This window comes from Myotis lucifugus, unplaced genomic scaffold (assembly GCF_000147115.1).
Source record: "Myotis lucifugus unplaced genomic scaffold, Myoluc2.0 scaffold_1585, whole genome shotgun sequence".
NCBI classification, from domain to species: domain Eukaryota; kingdom Metazoa; phylum Chordata; class Mammalia; order Chiroptera; family Vespertilionidae; genus Myotis; species Myotis lucifugus.
The window spans coordinates 6,935-31,214 of NW_005872633.1; the positions used below are offsets into that span (position 1 = coordinate 6,935).

Here is a 24,280-nt window from a genome sequence, read left to right on the forward strand (position 1 = left end):
ACAGTCCTGGTGCAGGAGGAGAGAAGGTAAGCAGATGTTCCTGAGTTTGAGAGCAGGTGGAATGAGAAGCAGAAGGGCATGGACAATAGTAAGGAGAGAGTGAGGTGTAGGTGGTTAGATGTCACACATGTCCTAAATGATGAAAAGCTGCAGAGTATGGTGAGGACAGGTGTCCATGAAGTTGAGGGAAGTGATGGTCTCAGCACTGAGGTGCTAATGAAATGGTGCGAGTAAGAGGTGGACGAGGCAACCTCAAGGACAATCCCGAGTTTCCTGCAGGTGAGACAGAAGGAGATTTTGGAGACAGTTGCCTATTTTGTCCCTAAAGAATGTGGCCTGATTGATGGGTTAGTAGGAGACTGTGGCAGAAGGTAGTAGTTACCAACCTGGATGATGGAATCTCAAGGAGGGGGGGAGGTGCTCCTGAAGCAACAGAAGCATGTCTGGAGGTGGCCCTGAGTATACAGGTGAGTGCTGACTGGTCTTCTGGCGCCATGGAGACACCCATAACTGTGAGAGAGCCAGAGCTCCTCAGGTAGCCCATGTGTCCTGCTTGTTTCTGAAAACCTCAGCTACTCGCACCCTTTATGATCTTGAATAGCCCAAGGGTAATGACATGACCCTTCAGATGACAGATAAAGGGCCTGGTTATTTAGGATGCTCAGCATAGCTCTCCACTCCTCCCTCAGTGCCCTCTCCTCCCTTCTCCCCTTCAGCCCTGTCTGCTCACTGGGAACCCCGAGGTTGTCTGCAATCCAGGCCTAGCTTCACTCCTCATACTTGGAGCACCATCACCAAGTTGTTTCCCTAGACTCCCAGCTCCTGGTTTTTAAGAAACCATTGTGAGAATCAGCTCAGCTAACAGGGTGACTCTCTCACCTCCATAGGGACACCCACACAGTCTTAAATACACATAGATGCACACTGAGAGAACACAGCTCAGGAGCCCAGGGCATAGGACTAGGGAGCCAGGCCTCTCCGCACAACTGAGTGTCTCATTCCAGTGCCCACATGTCCCCAATGCCCTCCACAGAACCCCTGTTTCACTGGTGCCCTGTTCCCTATGTCCTCCGCATCATGCTGGGGCAGAAGCTGGTAGGCATGAGGTGCCATGTTGATACCTGGGCTCCTGCTCACTCACTGAAGTCCCTTGATTCTCAGATGCGGATCCAGACTTGAGAAGGAAAAGCATGGCTGGGCCAGCAGAATGCTTTGTGCTGCTCACCCCTGGGACCTGGCACGTGGGCTGTACTAGGGACCAGGGGCAGCTGTGGACAATAGGCCCTGTTGAGAGAGAGGGACAGTTATGCTGGAGGCCAGAGGGAGGGTGCCTTGCTAGCACCTTCCTGGGTAAATCCCCCCTGCAAATTTCAACAATTAGATTCACCAGGGGTGGCGGTTTGACAGCATATGTAGGCAAAGAAAAGCAGCAAAGGGGCCATATCTGGGAGAGGAGACGCTTTACTGATACTCAGGGTCTCAGAGGCCTGGAGTTGAGTTGGGCTCACTGGCTTCTCCCAAAAGGGTGCTGCTCCGTGGCTCTGAATGTTGCAGTCCATGGCTGTGTCCCCACCAAGGACAGAAAGTCAGAACACAGGACATGTCTTCACTCTTGTTCCTTTCCTCAAAGATATGGGACAAGTCATTTTTTCAGAACAGCCCCAAATCTAAGCTTAAGGTGACAGAGTCAATGGATCATGAAAGGGTCAAACAAAGTAGTAGACAGTGAGCAGAATTTCAGGTTCCAATAGGGACAGAGAGGGGCCAAGTCAGAACAGCCTCATTTCTCTGTGGACAGAGCAGGCGCTGAGCTGAGGTTGGGTGGGCGGGATGATGGTGACTGTCACAGACTTCAGGTTATGGGACAATTTCTGAGACTGGAGGTGAAGCCCCTTCAATCACACACGTTTCTCTTCCCATAAAAACTAAGATGCCTGCTATGCCCCTGCAAGGCCTTCGGGGTTGCACCAGTGAACAACTGACCTGCAGGTTCCTGTCTCAGAAGACACACTTGTAGAGGGTATAGACCTCCCACAGACACACACCTCTAACCAGAGATGAGCAAGCAGCCAGCCTGGTTCTGCTGAGATCTCCTGCCAGTCAGTGTCCTCAGGTCTCCCAGGTTTCAGAGTCAGTTCCATGTTCTAATGGTAGGACCACTTGCTACCTAAAGATCATTATCACCAAGACATGGCTACATGATTGACAGATATCTGTAATACGTCACTTGTAAGGTCAGAGATATTTTACAGAGAAAGATCTTTATACGTGGCTGGAGGGAGAGAGGTAGTTAAGGAGGTGCATATACAAGGTGGGACACATGGTTTTACATGTCTGTGTCACAAGTGACACCTGCCAGGCAGTTGATCTTATTATTTTTGTTACTTTCAGGTGATTTACATTAACTTCCAAATTAAATTGAAGAAAAAAATCAAATGAATATTTCTTAGAGAAATCCTTGAGGTTCATGTAGCACCTGAAAAAAAGGCTAACTTGTCAAATTTGGAAGTGCATCAAGGTCATTGTCATGAGCTGCAAATGCACTGCCCTCCAGTGGACAAGTGAGACATGGCACACGTGTTGTGGGGCTCTTGGTTCTGACAGCAATAGAAGCAGACACCAAACTGAGCCTTTGCATGGGCTTGCCTGTAGACCAAAATAAAATCAGTCAGAGTCAATATTGTGGGGGGCCTTCTAGTAGAAGTCAGTGTCCTGTCACTTCACACTAGGAAGACACAGGCTTTGTCCCAGGTCTGGTATTTCAGGGAGTCTGCATTGAGCTCCTGAGTCAGGCCCTGGGTTCTAGGACAGAAATGCCAGACAAGGTCCCAGTTCCTCGACTCCAGGGCAGGGGCAGGGAAGTGTGGGGATAATGGGCCTTCATCACAGTGCCATTTGTCTGGTTGAAAACAATATACATAAACCAAAGCATGTTGATGGAAGCTGTCCTTGTCAGTGGAGAGGAAAGGGACTGATGAACGACAGACTTGGGGGATACAATCCCCCAGCATGCACTTCTCTATGACCTGCCCCCTCAGGCTGATGGAAGCACATGGGGTGAGGTCCTAGGGATGAAGAAGGCTCATGAGGGAAGAACTCTGGGTTCTTGAGTGACCACAGAAGGATGCATCTCTCCAATCTGAGCATCCTCCCCCCAACCACCAGCACTGGTATGACATGCTATGAAAATTTTGGGGGATTTTTCCTTAATTCAGCATAAGTTAATCCCCCCTAAGAGGATTAAACCACAGGATGAACTTACATGGTTATCTTTCTAGGCCATTTAAAATGACAAAGTCAATTTGGCTCTAAGAACTGAGCTGATCTGTAATGGATGGATCTGCTTTTCTGTTCCCTCAGCAACTGTGTCCTGAGCACTCACACTGGTCCATGAGGAGAAACCATAGGGCCTGCCCTCTAGGAGCTCACAGGCTGCAGGGAAGGTGGACACAACCACGCAGACACAGTCACGTGAGTGGGAAGAGCAGTGGCTGTGTAGAAAGGGAGCAGGTGCTGAGAGGAGGCTTGGAGGCTTCTGGGAGAGGGGCTGAAAGCGTGCACTGAGGTGGCATTTATTTTCACATCAGCAGGACCAGAAAGAGCCAGCCCTGCACACACTCAGGTGTAGTTAGCCTGGCGGAAAGCACAGCTAGCTGTGCAGACACTTAGAGGCAGTAAGTGTCTAGATAGAGAGGAGGTTAGAAAGATGGACGCATGGCTGGAGGGAACGGGGAGGAGATAAGGGAGGGAGGGAGGGCAGGCTCAGGGCCTGGTGTGGGACGACTGTGCTAGTGATCTATTGCTGAGAGTTACCCCAAACTACAGACTTAACCAACAGACACATATTAGCTCACAAGTCTGTGACCAGGAACCCCACATGGCTCAGCTGGGACTACTGTGGTCTCATCTGAGGTAGGATCTGTGTCACTGAGGGTCTGAGCTCACTCGGGAGTTGGGGGTCTTTAGGATTCAGTTTGGATGGAAGGCCTGACTCCTCTCTATCTGTTGGTCTCATTCAGTGCTAGGCCATGTGGATCTCTCCAGATAGCAACTCACAGCACAGAGGCTTATTCCTCAGTGTGGCCTGAGAGAGAGAGAGGTAGGGAGAGAGACAGACAGACAGACAGACAGAGAGAAAACAGTTCAGTGTGAGCAAGTGTGAGGCACTGACTTTTTAGAAAAAAAATTAATTGATTTTATAGAGAAAGAAGGGAAAGAGACAAGTAGAGAAACATCCATGCAAGAGAGCAGCATTGATTAGTTGCTTCCTGTATCCGCCCCAACCAGGGATTGAACCTATAGCCTAGGCATGTGGCCTGTCATGGAATTACACCAGGGACCTTTTGGTGCACAGAATGACACTGAACCAACTGAGCCTCTCTGGCTGGGCCAGGCACTGACTTTTAGAACCAAATCATTGAGGTTGTGTTGGATCCCTTTGCCGTCTTCTCTGCAGGCACTACTGACACCCACACTTAAGGGGATGGCACGCATTCACACCACAGGAGGAAGGAGAAGACCATGGGGAGTCCCTGAGGAGAGAACTGCTGACCTGAGAGGTCCATGCCTTGCCCAGGATCACAGACGGTCAGAATGCAGAGCCTGAAGTAAACCCAGCTGTGTGTCCTCAAATTTGGGATCCTAGGTGCACCCAGGTTTGCTCAGGGGCTCTGGAAAAGGCTGTGCTGGTAGAATCGTGTGCAGACATGGAGATGGCATGGGGGAGACGGTGGGCATTGGCAGCCTAGACAGTATTTGTCTGAAAAGTCACTCAGATCTGGAATCACGAAGGTGCACATCTGTCCACAACCCACCCACAGTGGAGAAAGCCAGGCCCCCTTATGTTGAGCTCATGCTTACACAGTCCTGAATCACATCCTCATTGGATAATTGAGAAATGGAAGCCCGTAGTCAGGCAGGGATTGGCCACAGTACATGGCATTCAGGGTCCAGAGTTCAGGAAAGTTCAGACCTTCTAGGCCAGTGATGACGAACCTATGACACGCATGTCAGAGGTGACACACGGACTCATGTTTGGTTGATTTTTTTTGTTAAATGGCATTTAAATATATAAAATAAATATCAAAAATATAAATCTTTGTTTTACTATGGTTGCAAATATCAAAAAATTTTTATATGTGACATGGCACCAGAGTTAAGTTAGGGTTTTTCAAAATGCTGACACTCAGAGCTCAAAAGGTTCGCCATCACTCTTCTAGCCCAAGGCTCCCACCTCCCCCAAAGAGTTGGTTTGGAAATTAGAAATCCTGACCTATTTGGCAGCTCCTGCCTGTTCCTCCCTATTTGGGGGTCGTTTTGTTCTGGGATCCAGAAAGGGAGCAATGTTATGCGTACACACACACACACACATACACACACACTCACACACAAACAGAGTCTAGATGTGATAATCTTGGGTGGGATTAGAAGAAAAGCAGACACTGAGGAGGTGACAACAGGAACGAAAAACAGGTTGGAGGCACTACCTACATGTGATTGTCCTCCTACTTTACAGCTCCTCCCCCACAGGAGCCTGAACAGCCCTCAGACGCACTTGCTGTGTAACCCATTGTGCAGGCAGGAGAGAGATGGGCACTGACAGGCACAATGACTTATCCAGGATCAAAAAGAGTAAAGAATGATAGGTTGAGTCTGAGCTCAAGTCCGTTTCCTCAACTCTGGGACCCTGGCTGCACCCAGAGCTCCTAGAAAGCTGGGGGTGTGTTGGTGTCACTGTGTACAGATAAGGTGCTTCATGGAGAAGAGGGGTCTGCAGACAGCAGCCTACGGGACTGTTTGCATCACTGTCAGGAGATGAGTGGACTGAGGGAAGACAATCCCAGGTATGAGGTCACTATCCAATAGAACTTGGAACCCCCGTAACCAGGCACCCACATTTTAGCCCAACAAGCAGCTCACTTGCCAAGAGGCATTTGCCAGTGCAAGATGTTCTCTTGCTGTGTTCCCAGTGATTGGTGCTCTTGCTTCGGGAGACCCCGCAGTGAGAGCTTTTGGAGACGGTGCCGACGTTGGTTCAACCCTCGTTCTAGACGTATCTGGCCTTGTCCAAAAACATGGCCTCAGGTAACACAAGGTGGCCTGGGTCAGACCCATTCAGGCCAGGCCACCTCTGTGCGCCATCCCTGTGCAGCCCACATCCCCTCCCCTTGATGTGGTGGGAAGAAGGACTTGAAGGGAGAAGCCTGGGGCAGGAACAGCTTTTGGGGCAGTGAATCACCTAGAGGTCCTACTGTGTTCAGACCCCAGGACAGGGCCGGCAGGTGGAGATGGGCTTCCAGAGGGGTTCCTTATCTGTGCCAATGACAATCCTAGCCCTCTGGCTGTCAGACATTTTCCTCTGCAGGGGAGGTCTGAGTTGATCACACTGTGTGTATGTCAGCAGTTGGGGGATGCAGGGGTCACAGAACCAGCAAAACAGGGCTCTGAGGCTTTCACCCTGGTGACTGGGAACTGTCTTCACAGAGCTCCACACAGGAGAAAGAAGAGGAGCTGGAAGATGAGGTCCTCAACTCCATGCCCCTGCAGGAGGCACAGGTGCCCCATACATGCTCCAGCGAGCAGCATGGCCCCAGGGTGAGTGCAGGTTTGAGGCAACCCAGACTCCAGGACCCCATGCAGTCAAAGGGGTCCTTGGGTTCCAGAAGCTGCCCTGGTATTCCCTCTAGATCCCTCCCGGATTCCAATTGCCAAAGTAATCTGGGTCTCCATCTCCTCCTCCCAACCCACTCTCACTGTTCGTCATCTTTCAGATGAGATGCAAAGTCACTGCCCACAAAGTTTTAGGAATATCAGAAGAGAGACTTGGACCATTTCACCTCATGCTCAGTCAAGTGTATTTTTGCATTTTTCTACAAACGTTCCCTTTTTAACACCCATCTCCAAGTGTCCACGTCGGCCTGACAATCCTTACACACCTTCTCCCACTCTTACACATCATCAAGATTAGTAGGGATGCTTTTCCCAAAAGGACATGGGGCTCAAGGTACCAAGTCTCTTGCTATGCCCTTTGCTGCCTCGAGGAACACATTCCTGTGGTCCCTCCAGGTCAGGATCTGGGGCCTCCCTGGGATGCACAACATACCGAGAGGGGGACCTGTTATCAGGGCTGGCGATCCAACTGTTCACTGCTGTGGGATCCTGACATGAACCCCTCCTGTGCCATGTTAAGGGTGCTGCCCTGAACACCTCACTTGTCCTAATATTCAGACCCACCCACCCCTGGAAAAGCCTCTCTGTTTCCATCTCAGAATGGGATATTGTGTCAGAAATCCCAGGGTTGACATTGTTAACACCAGGAGGTGCTGTCCATTCTCTGCTAAGAAAATGACCAAGATACTAATGTGTCTCATCATAACTCACCTCCAAGTCGATTCCGCTGAGAACCTTTTGTCCATGTAGAAACCATGAAAACCTGTGAAGACTTTTTCCGAGTTTCTTTGAGCCAAAGTGTAAACAATTGTGCTGAAGCAAAATCTCAACCGAATTCGATAGTAATGCCCCAGAGAATGGCAGCTTTGCACCTTGATTTGTACATTACACTCAAAAGAGGAAACTTGTGTGGGTTGCATGAAATCCACTGGTGATAGATTAGGGAGGCAGGAGAAATCAAAGCAGGGAATCTCTGGGGTTGGATAAAAGGCAAAATGATAGACACATAATTCTTTTACATAGGTGTGAGCAGGATAGTTAACAGTCAACAATGAACTCAATGACAATGAGCGGATTTGTGGTCTATGCAGAATGATGCCTGTGCTTTGAGTGTTCTGAAAGAAGAAGAATTACTTTGACATTACAAAAATATATTGCTGTAGATTAAAAAAGACAAGAGACAAGCTCAGTTAAGGTAAAGATTGACCTTTGTCAGGGAAGATGACATACACTGCTTTTACTAGTAGTTTCAAAAACACTTTAATTTCAGACCATCCTTTGTGGTTACTTTAGGTCTCTGAGTTTGCAAGGCCGCCAGGTTAGCATGTGGTCTTTGCAATCACTCTTGCCCCACCTCCAGCTACCAATCCCTGAGTGCTTGGGGTTTAGTGTGAGCTGTAGCTCCCAACCCACCTGGCAGGTTATGAGCTTCCCCTGATGGCATGTGCCCCCTCTGTTCCAACACAGGGTGGAAATAAGGCCTCTATGGGGCCTGCGGCTGCAGACCTGGACAGCATGCCCGCTGCACTCAACACTCAGGTGCCGATGAACATCTTTGCTACCTGGGAGGTGGACTGCTCCAGCCCCACCTGTGTGCCTAGGCAGTGCAGCCTCACCTTAACCAAGCTGCTGATCTATAAGGAGCTGGCTAAGGAGGTCAGGGGTGTGGTCATCAGTGTGAAGATGCAGGGATCCAATACCATCTTAAGGTCTGATGAGATTCTGCTGCCCCCCAGTGGTCAAGTGAATACCGACCTGGCACTGACCTTCTCCCTGCAGTACCCCCACTCCCTCAAGAGGAAAGGCAACACCTTGCAGATCCTGCTGCAGCAGAAGCAGCGCCTTAAAAACCAGACCCTTCTGGGATATAAGACACTCGCCATGGCCAACATCAACATGGCTGAGTTGATGCTGCGACCCCTCCAGGGTGGCCAGATGCTGAGCCTCCATAGCACCATCACAGAGACATCTGCCCATGTGGCTGAGGTCAGTATCTCCTCCTTGACCAGCCAGCCCATGGAAGTGGAGGACAGCACCCGGCAGGCTGGCCCCAAAGCCAAGTCCAGCTTTAGTTACTCTGATCTTCAGGCTAGCCACGATCCCAGGCTCTGGCAGGACCAAGAGGAGGAGGATTTTAACTTTGGGGAGCCCAAAAAGCAGCTCCAAGGAGTTGGAAGAATGCCACCCATGACAAGGGAACAGTATGCCATCAAGAAAGTTGGGGCGTGGCTGCACAGAGCGCAAGTGCACAGGGAGGAAGAACTGAGCCTGGAGCAGGAGTCTTGGGAGAATGTCACCAAGGAGGACGATGACCTCGATGTGCTCTATGACTCGATTGAGAACTTTAGCGACAGCAGCTCATGAGAGTGTCCTCCGTACCCCAAATCCCTGGCTCAGGCCATTCTAGGAAGACCTATGTTACCCCAGCTCTCATAGGGAGATCTAGAGCATCCACAGTGCCAGAGCCAGAAGGAGCCCCCAAATCCAACCAATGTGACAGGATGAGATGCTAGAAAGCAGCGGGCACAACACCACACTGAGTCTCTCCTCATCCCCTCCCCAAGATCCTCTGGGCAGCAGATGGGCTGTTGGGACTGGAGCACATCCCAGAAGGAGCGACAAGTGGCACAGCCACACAACCAGCAGGTCAACAGTCTGGACAACAAGTACTGTCCTGACCCACCGAGCCAGCTGCAGATCCCCAGGATGACAGTGTATGATCACCTGAACTGCATCCTCATCTCTGACAACCAGCTGCCTGAGAACATCCTCTCCTCAATGCCTCTGACTGGCAGGGACAGTTCCTGGCTGAGTCCTGCAGCAACACATGCTGGCGAGGTGTGCACCTGCTCCAAGCCTGAAGTCCAGGCAACCTTCAGCACCATCATCTGGAGGATACAGAGACACTGTCACTACAATTCTCAGCCCTCGAAGCCTGTAGAGATCCTGGTAACAAGGCCACAGCACTACTTCAGCGCTGTGCTGCACGTCTTCCTGGAGCTGCTCACTACAACCTGCCCCCTTGGTTGGGCTACATGCACTTTCTGGTCACCCTGCTGGGTTCCCATCCCATGACCTGGTACCTGGGCTCCTTGGAAATCCCCTACAACAACTTCTTCCAGGACCTGCCCAGGCAAGACCTGTTCTACTGGAGGCTGACCAGAGGGCTGTGCAGGACACACTGGACATCCTTTTGAGAACCACACAGTACATCACAGGGGCCAATTGTGTCCACCAACTGTCCATCATGGAGGCCACACTCACCTACAAACAGAAGAGACCCAATGAAAAGTCCTTGAACATCATTTCCTTTGTGGTGTTGGTGGGACTTGGAATAGTGGGACCATTCTGGGTTACATCAGGAGACTGAGATTAGGACGCCCCCGTGGGGTCTAGTGTGCTGTCATCCAACCCACCACACAGGTCTGTGGCAAATAAGGAGGCTTCACTGACCCTATTCTCCTCCCCATCTGTGAGTGGAGGCCTGTCCTGCTCCAGCCAAGGTTTTGGCGCTGAGTTGATGAGCCTGCAGGTGGATTACTGGACAGCAGCCCAACCCATAGACAGAAAGAGAGACTCTGAGAACAAAGACCAGGCTACCGCCAACCACACCCTCAAGTGCACCTACCAGTCTCTCCAGATCAGCAGGCTGCCCCGCAGGGGTGAGGCTGACGCCACATCCACCATGTCTATGACAATGGTCACCAAGGAGAAGAACAACAGGGTGATGTGTTTTCCCAAGAAAATCAGACAACGATGTGAAGTACCAAAGCCAGTGCCTGGAGGGCATCTGCCATCCGATCTGCAGGGCCAAGCACCCACAGAACATGCTGCGCGTCCGTGTCAACGGCCTTAGTGGGACAACGTGTGTTTGCCATGTCAAGCACTTCCCCACCCACCTCTTCGGACACTCCAATCCCACCTTCTAGCCCTGTCTGTCCCCTGCCCTTCCCCGGCCCTGGCCAAGCCCTGAAGGACCAGATGCTTCTCTCTTCACTTTCCAGTTTGGTACAGAGACAGACCCTGGAAACACAAAGCGTAAACTTTTCAGCGTGAAGGTGCTCACAACCTGGAAACTAACGTGGTGGTGCCCTCAGGGACCCGCCAATGGCTCTGCTTATTACCCAGAATGCTCCGGTGAGGGAGAGGTCAGGCAGACAGTGTTGAGATGCACAATCATTGAGGCAGAAGCCCCAGGACCCCAAAACCCTCATTGAGAAAGGTTCTTGCCATCCAGACCTGCCCTTCCTGGAAGCCGGGATTCTTCCTCCTGTGGAGGCAGCTTCAGTGTGTTCCCGACTCAGCGCTGTGTGATAGAGGCCAAGGGCTGGCCTCCCATTGGGGCATCCTCACAGAACATGGAGGCTTGTCAGTCCCGCCCTGCGCCTCAGCTGCCCAACAGCCAAGTGTCTCCAGCACCACCCTCTCCTGGTATCCAATAAACTCCATCCTCACAAGGCAAAACAGAAAAGAATAAACAAAAGACCAATATGGTACCCTCCACGCAGGCACACTGACTGGCCAAACTGGACAAATACCAGGTGCCCACCTTCCTGGGAAGGGACCTCTCTTTTCTCCCCACCTTTCTGTGTTGTTATAGAGCATTTGCTACCATCCAGCCAGTGTGGGACCAACTATTCACCAGGTGAGCACCTCCCCCTAACAGCCACATGTTTGCCACAAGTTTTCAGGTCACTGCATCTCTCTGAGTGTTTGTTCCTCTGAACATTGGGAAATGGAGGCCCAATCGGGTTAGTGTAGAGACTCAGTGGGGTCCTCCCTGGAAAGTGCTCTCTGGGTGACTGGACAGTGCAGAGGTGTGCCAGAGGGACTGGGATTGAGCCAATTGGTCATTTTCTCTTCCTGTTGAGGAAGCCTCTGCCCAATTTGTGATTCCTCAGGGCCTTGGGCAAACTTTTTGACTGGAGGGCCACAATGGGTTCTTAAACTGGACCGGAGGGCCGGAACAAAAGCATGAATGTAGTGTTTGTGTGAACTAATATAAATTCAAAGTAAACATCATTACATAAAAGGGTACGGTCTTTTTTTTTAGTTTTATTCATTTCAAACGGCAGGCCGTAGTTTGCCCAGGGCTGGGCTAAGCTCTTTTCTCATGTCATAAAGAGATTAAAGACTCCTTTAGGGTTCCTGTCCTGGTTGAAGCCAGAACAGAAAGCCCACGGGTGAGCGGTGGGGCCCAGGCTCACCAGATATCTGAGAGGGCTGGTTTGGGCTCCTTCATTCAGCAAATATATCAGAAGCCCTGCCAGGTACAGACACAACTCTAGGCACTGACCATAATCCAGTGCTCAGAGCAGACCCCAAGCCTACACTTCAGAGCTTCTTTCTACTCAGGAGCGTGTCATTCAAACTAGGCTGCACAGTATATCAGTTTCCACAGGACAGTTGATGTGACATCCTAATGGCCCCTGCTATCTATGGCTGCATCCTCCCCTATTGTGAAGAAGAAGGAGGACCTCTGTTCCAGCAGAAATCGTGAGTCAGCTTGGTTTTACAGCCATGAGGGGAGTATCGAAACTGTGACTTCAATGTGCTTGCAGAATCCTGTATTCCACACCAGGTGGGATTTCTGCAAGAGGGCACAGGTCTGAGGGCTTCCCCCAGAAAAAAATGACAGGAGTCAGAGAGGTATTCATGTGGATTTGGGTGATGTGGGTGAGTTGAAAAGTCATTGTACAGAGTGAGCCTTTCAGAAAACTCATATCCTTTGCTCCTAATCCCAGCCCTGACTGCACCCCTATCCAGGGAGCCTGCTCACTAATCTGGTAGAACCTTCTTAGTGACAGCTTGGCATGTATATCCCACCATGCGGGAGTTGAGTTTCAGTGGGAGGTGAAGCACCCCACAGGGCAGCTAGTGAATTAGGCAGCATGTAGGTGTAGGAGCCAAAATCTGAGTGATAGAAAGACCCTGGGAAGCCAGGGATGGAGATGGAATCCATTTGTTCTCTCTTTGGTCAGATATTTCTGGAGGACCTACTGTGTGCCAATGAGTGACATGAACAGGGGGGACAGCAGCCCTACCTATCCTCATGGAGTTGACATTTGGGTCAGAGGGTCATGGGAGGGAACAGGGACACAGAGAGAGCATGTCAGGTTCCCCTGGAAAAGGGGACAGGTGGTTCCCTCATGGATCCAGAGCTGTCAGTTAGGAGGGTTTTCTGCCAGCCTTCCTGGGTGACCAGGGGCATCTCTGCCAGGACTGCCAGATTGAAGGTGAACAAGGAGAAGGTCCAGCTTATGGATGGGCAGAGCAGGGGCAAGGACCCCAGGCTCTCTGAGTGGTGCTCTGGGAGGGCCCTTGGAAGGAAAGGCCAGGCCTCAGTCTCTCCCGCTCACCTATCTCTCTCCCCAGGACAGTCTCCTGCATCCTGGGCATCTGGATGGACCAGCACCTCCAGAATTAACCAGCCTGATGATGCTGTTGGCTTCCCTAGTGGTCAACTTTCCAGTTGCTGACCGGTAAAACCAGGCCCATCATCTCCATTCACAGCTGGAGCACCTGAGCCCACTGAGGCAGAGACAGAGGAGTAGGAGGAGGCCTCTGGGGGGTGGTGTGGGTGAGGGGGATGGCGTGTGTCTGGGCCACACAGAAGAGCTCTCAGAGGCTGGGATTAGACAGGAGCACAGAGTAGGTCAGTCAGTGCCCATGGCCTACAGTCTGGAGGACTTCCTGGGGTCTGGTCTTGAACTGAGACTTCAAAGATGGATATGGGAGGTTCCCTGCCTTGGGAGGTGCACAGAAGGCAGTCATGGTGGTGACATGCTCTCTTCTGGATCTACAGAAACAGCTCCAGAGCAAGATCAAGAAACACCTAAAGAGGAAATGCCAAGTCTAGTGCCCTCTCTAGAGCCAAGTAGGCTCCAGGCATAGCTGTCACTGAACTTCCAGATGTGGAACCAGCTGTGGCTTATGAGCCTCTGGCCTCATCTCCTTTGAGCCTGTGGTCCCAGGTCCTGGGCCACAGCATGTGTCAGCTGCTATGGCAGGAGGGCTTCTCTCCCTGATAACAGCAATATAAAAAAAATTTGTTTATCTTACAAACTTTACTTCGAATTTTAGTGTATTTTTCTTATATGATTGAATAAAAGAATACTTATTTAAATAAAAATTTATTTTAAATAAATTTAAATTTTATAAATTTTAACTCTATGATCCCTCAAATTGTAAATTCCAAATTCAAGTACATTCCCAATTTTTCACAACTGTCACATCACATCACAAACACACTCTAGTTCTGGAACATTTTCAGAACCCACAACCTAGGTATGTGCCCTGACCAGGAATCAAACCTGCCACCTTCTGGTGTATGAAATGACTGTCCAACCAACTGATGAGGCACCCTGTCCAGGGAGAGAGAGAACAATATTTTCATTTGAATTTTTTATTCTGGTTTAAACTGCAGTTGGATACCTTTTCACATACTATTTGGCCTGTTTCTTGTTTTGGAATTTCAGTTGGAGTGCTTTTGCCCTCTTTCCCATTGGATTGTTAGGAAATCTCAATTGTTATGGATATCAGCTTTTTGCCATGTAGCTTGCAAATGGTTTCTCTAGCTTGCCATTGTCTCCACTTGCTGTGTGTTTTGCCAAGGAAATCCATTACATTTTGATGTGGTCAAATCTGTCTTCTCTTATGCTTTTTGATTTTGTTTCTCACTTTGAGGGGAAAAGATGTTCTCTGTCTTACCTGGAAGATAGGCTAGGTTGTATTTAGGGCTAACAGATCCCTAAACCTCAGTGGTTTGCAGCAGCAAAAGTTAGTTTCATAGTCATGTGACTTCAATGAACTGATGGATTTCACAAGGGTTCCTTTTTTCAGATTGCTCACCTTTTCTTAATTGTTTTTATTGTAAGGATGAAAGTAAGGACTTCCAACTTCTTATATGTCAGAGTGGAAACCAGAAGTCGACGTTTTATTTGACAATGGCCTGTGGTGAACATCACGTCTACTTCCCCCTATTTCTACAGCTGCCCGTTTCCACATCCAGGTGGTTCTGGGGAATGTGGTTCGGGGCCCTGGAGTGGAGGTATCAGCACATCTAACTGGCTTGTTGCCTTTTGGATCAGATGCTTTTTCAGTGGTTGTATGCTTTTTCACTTTATACTAGTGACCAGAAAACAATTCTGGATGTTCTCAATTAAATTTGAGCAGTCAGAGAGTGAATGAGATCAGTCAGCCAGTAGTAGCCTGGAGCCAGCTGTCTGAAGGGTCTTGGATTTGATTCTAGTAAGGGCATATACCTTGGTTGCAGGCTAGATCCTTGGCCCTAGTCTGGGAAGAGCAGTAGTCAACCAGTCTATTTCTATCTCACATCGATGTATCTCTCTCTGTCTCTCCGGCTCCCTTCCATTCTCTCTAAAAATCAATGGAAACTTATCCTTGGGTGAGGATTGACAACAACAACAACAATTTAGTGAGAAGAATAGAACTGCCACTTGCATTAAAACCTTAGGCATGTTAGCGGAGTTCTTTAAGGCTTGCTCTTTTCATGTGAAAAATGAGTTGCGCCCTGGGAAGTTTACCTCAGTGGATAGAGCGTCTGCCTGCAGACTGAAGGGTCCCAGGTTCGATTCTGGCCAAGGGCACATGCCCAGGTTGTGCGTTCGATCCCCAGTGGGGGTCATCTAGGAGGCAGCCAATCAGTGATTCTCTCTCATCATTGATGCTCCTATCTCTCTCTCCCTCTCCCTTCCTCTCTGAAATCAATAAAAATATATTTTTTAAAAAAATGAGTTGCAAGGATGAAATTAAGTAAAAAAGTGCTTAACATAAAGAATTGGCACGTGGTGGACACTCAATATATATGTTCCATTACCTTATAAATACATATTTATGTCAACAATCATCAAGTGGAAACGCAAAGTGTAACGTCAACAAAACAATCTAAAGCAATAAGATGTTAACAGGAATTGCCCAGGGCCTTCCAATGCTCTATTTCTCCATTTAATCATAAGTGGATGGACTTACTAAGTTCTAGATAGAAAGATAAAATATTGCAAAGGCACATATTCTCATGAATTAATCTAAAATTTCCTTCTTTGAAGTAAATATTATAACAGGATTTTGGGGAAACAAAAACTATTCTAAATTTTATCTAAAAATAAATATGCAAACAAATCAGGAAACAGTTGAAAAGAATATAAGAAGGGGACTTGCTCTGTCAAGTAGAAAGGACTCTCCAGTAGTGAGGCCCTGGTGCTGGAGTGAGCAGGTCATGGGAGCTGGGCAGGGACATCAGGTACAGGGCAGAGCACACGTGGGACTGAGCGGATCATTATGTGGCTCTTTGGCAACAAATAGCACTGGGGCAGCTGTTTATTGCCGTGGTTCTCAACCTTGGCTGCACATTAGAATCACCTGGGAATCTTTTTAAAATCCTGATTTCTGGGCCTCATCCTCCGGAAATTCTGTTTCTTTGTTATGGGTTGGAGTCACAACATTAGTAACAAAGAAACAGAATTTTCGGAGGATGAGGCCCAGAAATTAGGATTTTAAAAAGACTCCCAGGTGATTCTAATGTGCAGCCAAGTTTGAGAACCACTGATTTAGGGGAACATATTAGATCAGTATTTCAGATCTCACCAAAAACATTTAAAATGAGTTTAAGTTGAATACATTTTACTGCGCCTTTTTTTTCTTTTGAAAGTCTAATGCAGGTGGAATGAAAAATTTAAAAACAAAATATGAGAGGATATAAATAGACTCTATTTAATTCCATGATGTAGAGATAGATAACACTTTCCACATGTTGATTTTTTTGGGGGGGAGATGAGATGTAAAGGAGGAAAAAGGTCAGTCCTAGGAAGTCCTGAACAAAGAGCCTTGCAGACACAGATGTGTGTGCAAAGGCCCTGAGGTGGGAAAGAGCTCCCCGGGTTTTAGGAATGAAATACAGGCCAGGGTGGCTGGAGTAAAGAGGAGTGTGAGACAGAAGTTGTGCAGGGCAAGGGGTCCAGAGCCTGCAGAGTCTTGTTTAGGTTGTAAGATTTATTCCAGGTGCAATGAGGAGTTTTAGAGGATTTTAAGTGAAAGATATTTAACAACTATCTTTCTATTAGTATTTTACAACAATATTTTAATAATAAGATATGGCTGTTGCATTATGGATCAGACGCTTTTTCAATGCCTGTCACTTTTTACTAACTTTTATAAAGATACCTTTTTAAATTTTAGAATATTCAGTCCTAGGTTTAATTTTCTAAAATGCCTACAACATCTGAGAAATTTAATTATTTTTATTTTAAATTTATTTTTAAGAACAGTTGATATACAATCTTATATGGTTATAGTGTTTCAGGTGTTTGATATTGTAATTTGACAATTTTATCAGCTCACCAGTTCTTTCTTTTTTCTTTTTTATTAATAATAGCTACTGTATTCATATATATATATAATTAAGATATTACATATGTGTCCTTATCCACACGTTACCCCCAATCTCCCGCTCATGCCCTCCCCCCCACCTCCCCATGGTCCCTGTCCATTGCTTCGGCCTATATGCTTGCATATAAGTCCTTTGGTTGATCTCTCCCCTTTACCCCCACCCTCCCCTACCTTCCCTCCAGGGCCCGACAGTCCAATCGATACCTCTCCATCTCTGGATCTGACATTGTTCATCAGTTTACGTTGTTCATTATATTCCACAAATGAGTGAGATCATGTGGTATTTATCCTTCTCTGACTGGCTTATTTCACTTGGCATAATGCTCTCCAGTTCCATCCATGCTGTGGCAAATGGTAAGAATTCCTTCTTTTTTACAGCAGATCTACACATATAGTGGAAGTGCTATAGAAGGGGGTAATGGGTGTTAGAATTTATTAGCTTCAGGAGAGTTCAGAGATAATCTCTGAAATTTCTTATTAATTTTGTTTTTTAAAGAGAATTTAACTGTGCTCCTCCTTAGAAGTTTCTAATTCCAAATCAAGATGCGCTTCCTATTCATTCAATCAGTTTAATTTTTACGCGGCATTTTTCTAGTGGTGGTGTTTGTTTTTCTTGCCTGAGAAAAATTAATTAAGGTACCCAAAGACAACTGTATATTGGCCATTTTTCAGTTGATATTTTCTAGTTAAATCTTCTCATTTCTGTAAAGCACTTGCAAGTCAAGGTGTCCTATTAGGAATAGTAATGAGGGCTGGAGTCTGGGAGTTCCCAGCCGTGGAGGCACAACTTCCATTGTTAATTATAGGTGTGTTTGTGGCTCTTGCTTTTATTGTTGTTTGGTATCTGCAGTCTCTCAGCAAATTTTCTAGAGGTGTGATGTAGTGGGTTGAGGTTTGTTGCTTTATGGGTTGAGCTGCATGATGCTCACTTTCCTAGAGTCTCAATCAACCCTCTTATGTGCCTCGGTTTCTCTCCTTGCTGTCTACAACAACCAGAAGGGCCACCAGGGCAGGTGGACCAAACTTGATTAGTGCGCCCCTTGAAGAGCCAGTTAGTTTAATTACAGTTTTGTGAGAATTTCTCTATGGGGCTCCTGTATGTCATGAGGACTGACCTCTGACACAGCCGCATACATCCTTACTTGTCTAAGAACACCTGAGATTCATGCAGGAAAGAGCATGTAATTTGATATTGAATTACAATATCAAGTGAAAGATTTTGACAATCAAAATCCCCTTCATCTTCTGAGATGAACAAGAACAGCTCTCATTTATACAGCCACGGTGTTTTCCCCAGACTCTCAAATGGCAATTCCAATAGAAAAGCCAGTGGTCAAGTCCAGGCCCATTTTCCCTCCTGTCTCTCCTTAGCCTGGGATCTGTCAACCGTTACCCTTAGTTCCCCCAACAGTATTAACAATACGGCTCAAATAACGTCCGCAGCACGAGCAAGGGAAGGTCCTGGATCCAAGAGACAACTCACACAAGTTCACCGAATGGGCAGGGAACTGGGAGGCCAATGGGCCCTTTGCTGCATCCTAGCACCACGTGTAGGTCTGCAGGGTGTTGCTGGGTGAGCTTTTCTGGGATTCTGCTGTATTGTGCCAAGTAAATGTCAATGTAAGAAGCATTCAAAACTGTGAACAATTGTTGAGATTTTATCTGAGCCCACCTGTCAATTGCCATGAAGCAAAATCTCAATGCATTGAAATAATGCTCTGGAGAATGGCCATGTTCACCTTGTTTTAGATATTACCATCAAAAGTGGAGATGTATGTTTGTTGTATAAAATCCATTGGTGATAGATACACACATACTTCTTCACACAGGTGGATATAGGATAGAACAGCCAACAATGAACTTAATAACAATGAGGGGATTTGTGGTCTCCACAGAGCACAGTGTGTCCAAAACAAGGAAAATTCGTTTGACATTCCAAAGTTATGTTTTTCTGGATTCCAAAAGACAATAGACAGGTTCAGTTAAGTTAAAGATTGATCATTTTTTAGTGACTATGCCAGCCTACATGTAGCGAAACACCAAGAACTGCTTTTGATTAGAAATGTTTTAACTTCCTGACATCCTTTGTGAAAAATTTAGGTCCCAGAGCTTAAAAGACCACCACCCAGGCATTCTCTGACCTAATCACAAGTTAGTGAGTGCCCACTTTTTGTGTGACCACACTCTCCTTCATTCATGTATACCCCACCTATTGCCACCAATCATGTCCCTCCTCTGTCCCACCACAAGAGGGCAAACCATCAACACTGAGTAGGAAAAGGACCAGTAGGGTGCCAGTAGCTGCAGCTTCCTCAGGAACTGTGGGCCAGGCCAGCACATCCCCGGTGCTCAAAGCACAGGTCCCCCAGAACCTGTGAGCCACCTGGGAGGTGGACTGCTCCAGCCCCAGCTGGGTTCCCAGGTGGTGCAGTATCACTTTAAAGAAGCTAGTGATCTTCAAGGAGCTGGCCAAGGACCTCAACTCCGTGGTAATTTCCATGAAGATGCGGGACTCCAAGCGTATTCTGTGGTCCCAAGAGATTGTGCTGCCCTGTAGTGGAGCTGTGCAGACCAACCTGGCGCTGACCTTCTCCCTGCAGTAAAATCACTTCCTCAAGGGAGGAGGCAACAAGCTCCAGATCATGCTGGAGCGGAGGAAGCGCTATAAGAATAGGACCGTCCTGGGCTACAAGACACTGGCCATGGGCGCCATCCCCATGGCTGACGTCATGAAGCAAAACCCCAAGTGTTGCCAGATGCTGAGCATCTGCCGCAGAGTCAAGGAGTCCTCCACCAAGGTGGCCGAGATCTGGATCTCCTCCCTGTGCAGTCAGCCCATCAACAAGGAGGACAGTGCCATGCAGACAGGCCCCAAGGCCAAGTCCACAGGTAACTACACTGAGGGGCAGGATGAGAGCTCCTTTTCTGAGCTCTAGACCAGCTACAGTGGAAAGCACAGACAGGACCTGCACAAGGATGACTTTGAGAAGAAGAAGGAGAAGAAGCTGCAGTGACCAATACAAGGAATCTTGAAGCAGAAAGTCCTGGCGCTTTTCACAGTTCCAAAGTGTCAGAGAGGGATCTTCGGGCTGACATGCTGAGGAACCACAGGAAAAGTGACCCCTACATGGAGGATGATGAGATCGTCTCTAGCATCCTCAGGCCCAAGCTCAGGCCATACTTCAAAGGCATGTCAAACTCCAGCTAGCAGATGGAGATGTGAGGAAGCCACATTGCCAGGACCAAAACGGAGCCTCTGACTCTTGCCCACATGACAGAGAATGCGTGGGCCTTGGGACGAGAACAGCTAAGTGACAGTGACAATAAATTTGTGGGCTACAGCACACCCACCAGCAAGGTGGACAAGATCCATCCCTCCTCCCAGTCTAGGCCATCCATCAACCATGAGGACAGCGCCAGACAAGCCAATCTCAAGGCTGAGTGCTCAGAGAACCACTCTAAGGGCAAGTCTGAGAACTTCCTCTCGAAGCTAGAGGCCAGCTGCAATGCCAGCCACAGGCAGGACCAGGAGGAGGATGACTTCGACAAGGGGAATCTGATAGTCAGAAGGAGGTCCATGACTGAGCAACAGAACTACCACCAGAAAGTCTTGTTATGGCTACACACAGTCAAAGTGTCAGAGGAGATCCTGGACATTGGGCAGGAAGGACTATGTGGAGCATTCCAGGAGGTGGAGGAGGACCTGGACCTCCTGTATGACATGCTGGAGAATGCCAGTGACAGTGTCCAGATATCGATGACTATGACAATGTCCTCAGCACCCCAACACCTCAGCTCAGGCAATACTTTGAAGTCCTGTCTAACAGCCCAGACATGACGGAGAATCACAGTGTCCTCAGCAGCCCCAATCCCAAGCTCAGGATATACATCGAAGGCCTGTCAGACTCCAGCTTGCAGATGGAGATGTGGGGCCTCCACAGTGCCAACATCTGAAAGGAGCCACTGAGTCTGGCCCACCTGCCTGAGATCACGTGGGCCCAAGGAGGCAAGCAGCCAAGCCCCAGTGACTCCAAATTTGTGGCTTACAGCATACCCACCCCTCAGATGGACAAGATCCTGGATGGCCAGCCTGTCCAGTCAGCCCATGGATCATGATGTCGGTGCCATATAGGCCAGCACCAAGGCCCAGACCTTGCATAACGACTCTGTCGACATGCCTGAGAGCTTCTTCTTTCAGCAGGCAGCGAGCTAAAATGCCGCCCACAGTTCATCCCAGGAGAATAACTTTAACGAAGAGAATCTGATAGTAAGAAGGAGATGCATAATCAGGCACCAGAATTACCACCAGAGAGCTGTGGAATGCATGCTCATGGCCCAAGTGTCGGAGGAGGTCGTATCCTCACAACAGCCCCTGGTGAGGCATGTCCCCAAAGTACAGAAGGCCCTGGACTTTCAGTATCACACTGTGGAGAACTCCAGCAAAAGTAGTCTAGACATGGAGGGTGATGTAAGTGTCCCCAGCACCCCAAAGCCCAAGCTCAGGTGATACTTTGACAGCATGTCAAGTGATAGTGGCTCTGACTCAATGGCCAAAGGAATTCGGTCCCCTGGGGAGCAGCTGGAGGACAGCCTGGAGGCAGAGTCCTCCATCTGGGGTTGGTTCACCAAGATGTTCCCATCCATAGTGCGCTTCACCAAGTCTGTAGTCATCCCCTCCGGCAGGTCCAAGGGGAAACAGGCTGGCCACCGGAGCGGCAACACAGCCCTGAATGAGTGGTTCAACAGCCTGGACAATGATGGCCCAGACCTACAGAACCAGCGGCAGACCCCCAGGAAGCCCGTGAGTGACCAGCCAAACAACATCCTCATTTCCCAGGACAAGCTGCCCGAGAACATCATCCTGGTCAACACTTCGGACTGGCAGGGCCAGTTACATTCAGACTGCCTGCAGGGGCACACACTGCCTGCCTGTGGTGTGCGCTTGTTCCACAGTTGATGTCCAGGAGGCATTTAGCATCATCATCTCCTGGATGCAGAGATATTGCAACTGCAATTCCCAAGCTCTGATAGCAGTTTTCCCAGCAACCACCCCAATAGTTGAACTACATGCATTTTCTGGTCATCCTGCTGGGTTCCCACCCCCTGGCCAGATACCTGTGTTCCATGGAATGTCGCTACAACAACTTCTTCCAGGACCTATACTAGTGGGACAAGTTCAACAACCTGGAGTCCCAGAACACCTTGCAGGACACACAGGACATTTTGTCGAGAATCACAGAGTAGGCGCCAACTGTGTCTACCTGCTGCCCAGCCCAGAGGCCATGCTCAATGAGCAGCACAAGCACCACAACGAGAAGTCCTCACAGAAGCTCATTCCCTTAGTGGGGGCGGAGAAGGTTGGAAGAGTGAATCGATATTCAGCCATGTCAAGAGATTCAGATGATGTGGACCCCTCATGCTCCAGTGTTCTTCCTGCCAGGAAGGCCTCATCCAACACACTCTCCCCTCCGTCAATGAGTGGAGGCCTCTCCTCCCCCAGCCAGAGTGTCCATGCAGAGATGATGGAGCTGCATGTGGATAACTGAACGGCAGCCCAACCAATAGACACGGAGAGAATTGTGAAGAAGAAAGACCTGCCTACTGCCAAAAGCACACTCAAGTGCTTCTTCCAGTCTATCCAGGCCAGCAGGCTGCCCAGCAGTGGTGAGGACACAGCAACACCCTCCATGTCCATGACAGTGGTCACCAATGAGATGAAAAAGAAGGTGCTCAAGAAAACCAAGAACAAGGATGTGGAGTCCACAAGCCAGTGCATTGAGGGCATCGGTCACCTGGTTTGCAAGGCAAAGAACCAGCAGAAAATGCTGCCAGTCGTCATTGATGACACAGAGTGGAAGGACATGATGTTCTTCCAGCTGGAAGCCCAGTGGTCCTCTCACATCAAGCTCTTCCCCATCTGCATCGTTGGACGTTCCAATTCCACATTCTAGCCCTGCCTCTCTCCCTGCCCTTCACCCTGCCCTTGCCAAGCCAAGAAGAACACAGCTGCTTTTCTGTGAATAGATCAGTTTACTACAGACACAGACCCTGGAGACACCCAAAGAGAAACTGCTTTGAGTTCGAATGCACTCAGAACCTGGAACCTTAGAGAGTTGTTTCTCACTGGGAGCTCCTAATTGCTCTGTTCAATAACCAGAACGCTCTGGTAAGTGGAAGGTCAGGAGGGTAGTGTTGAGCTGGAGAATCATGGAAGATATATTTTGGCCTCAGGATCCCCAGCATTCCCAGTGAAAAGGGTTATGGCCTTGAGAACCTGCCCTTCCTGGAAGCAAGGACTCTGCTACCCTGGGGAGCCAGCTCCAGCCTTGCCCAGACTCAGAGCTGGGTGGCAAGAGGTCAAGGGCTGGCCTCGGATTGTGGGCATTCTGAGCAGAATAGGGAGGCCAGTCAGCCAGCCCTCAGATCCACCTGCCAACCAGCCAACTGGCCCCAGCACCACATTCTTGAGATTTCCAATGAACTTCAGCCTCACAGGGAGAAAAACAAACAAACAAACAAACAAACAAACATGACCTGTATGGTGCACATGGCCATGCTACACTGGCTAGACATAGTGGTCGAATACCTGAGGAGGGAACCCACCTTCATTTCTGTCTATACTTACAGAACTTTTGCTACCACCCAACAGCTGTGGGACCAATTATTTACCAGGTGAGTCCCTCCCCTTCGAGAGCACATGATCACCAGGCCAACTGTTGGCTGTTTGCCTTCAGGTCATTGCAACTCTCTGAGTGTTTCTTCCTCTGAACCCTTGGTGAACCCAGGAGCTAGCTCATAGGGTTATTGTAGGGACTCACTGGGTTCCTCCCCGGTAAGTGTTCTCTGGGAGCCTAGACAGTGGAGAGGTCTGCTGGAGGGGCTGTGATTGAGCCAATTGGTTATTTTCTCTTCTTGTTAAGGAAGCCACTGCCAAATTTGTGATTCTCTTTGGGGTCTTGGGCTAAGCTGTTTTCTCATTTCATAGAGAGTTTGGAGATACGATTAGGGGTCCACTTCCCAGGTGAATCAGGTATGCCTGGGGTGAGCAGTGGGGCCCCAGGGTCACCCAGCTATCTCAGATTGTGCTGGTTTGGGCTCATTCATTCAGCAGATATATTCGTCGCCCTGACAGGTACAGACATGTCTCTAGGCACTGACCATAATCCAGTGCTCAGAGCAGACCCCAAGACTTCCTTCTAGTCAG

General features: G+C 48.8%; 2 pseudogenes; both read left to right on the forward strand.

The window, feature by feature from the left end:
- Positions 1-439: 439 nt before the first annotated feature.
- LOC102420439 lies at positions 440-10,598 on the forward strand (annotated as a pseudogene).
- Positions 10,599-19,442: 8,844 nt separating this feature from the next.
- LOC102420755 lies at positions 19,443-23,027 on the forward strand (annotated as a pseudogene).
- Positions 23,028-24,280: the final 1,253 nt, after the last annotated feature.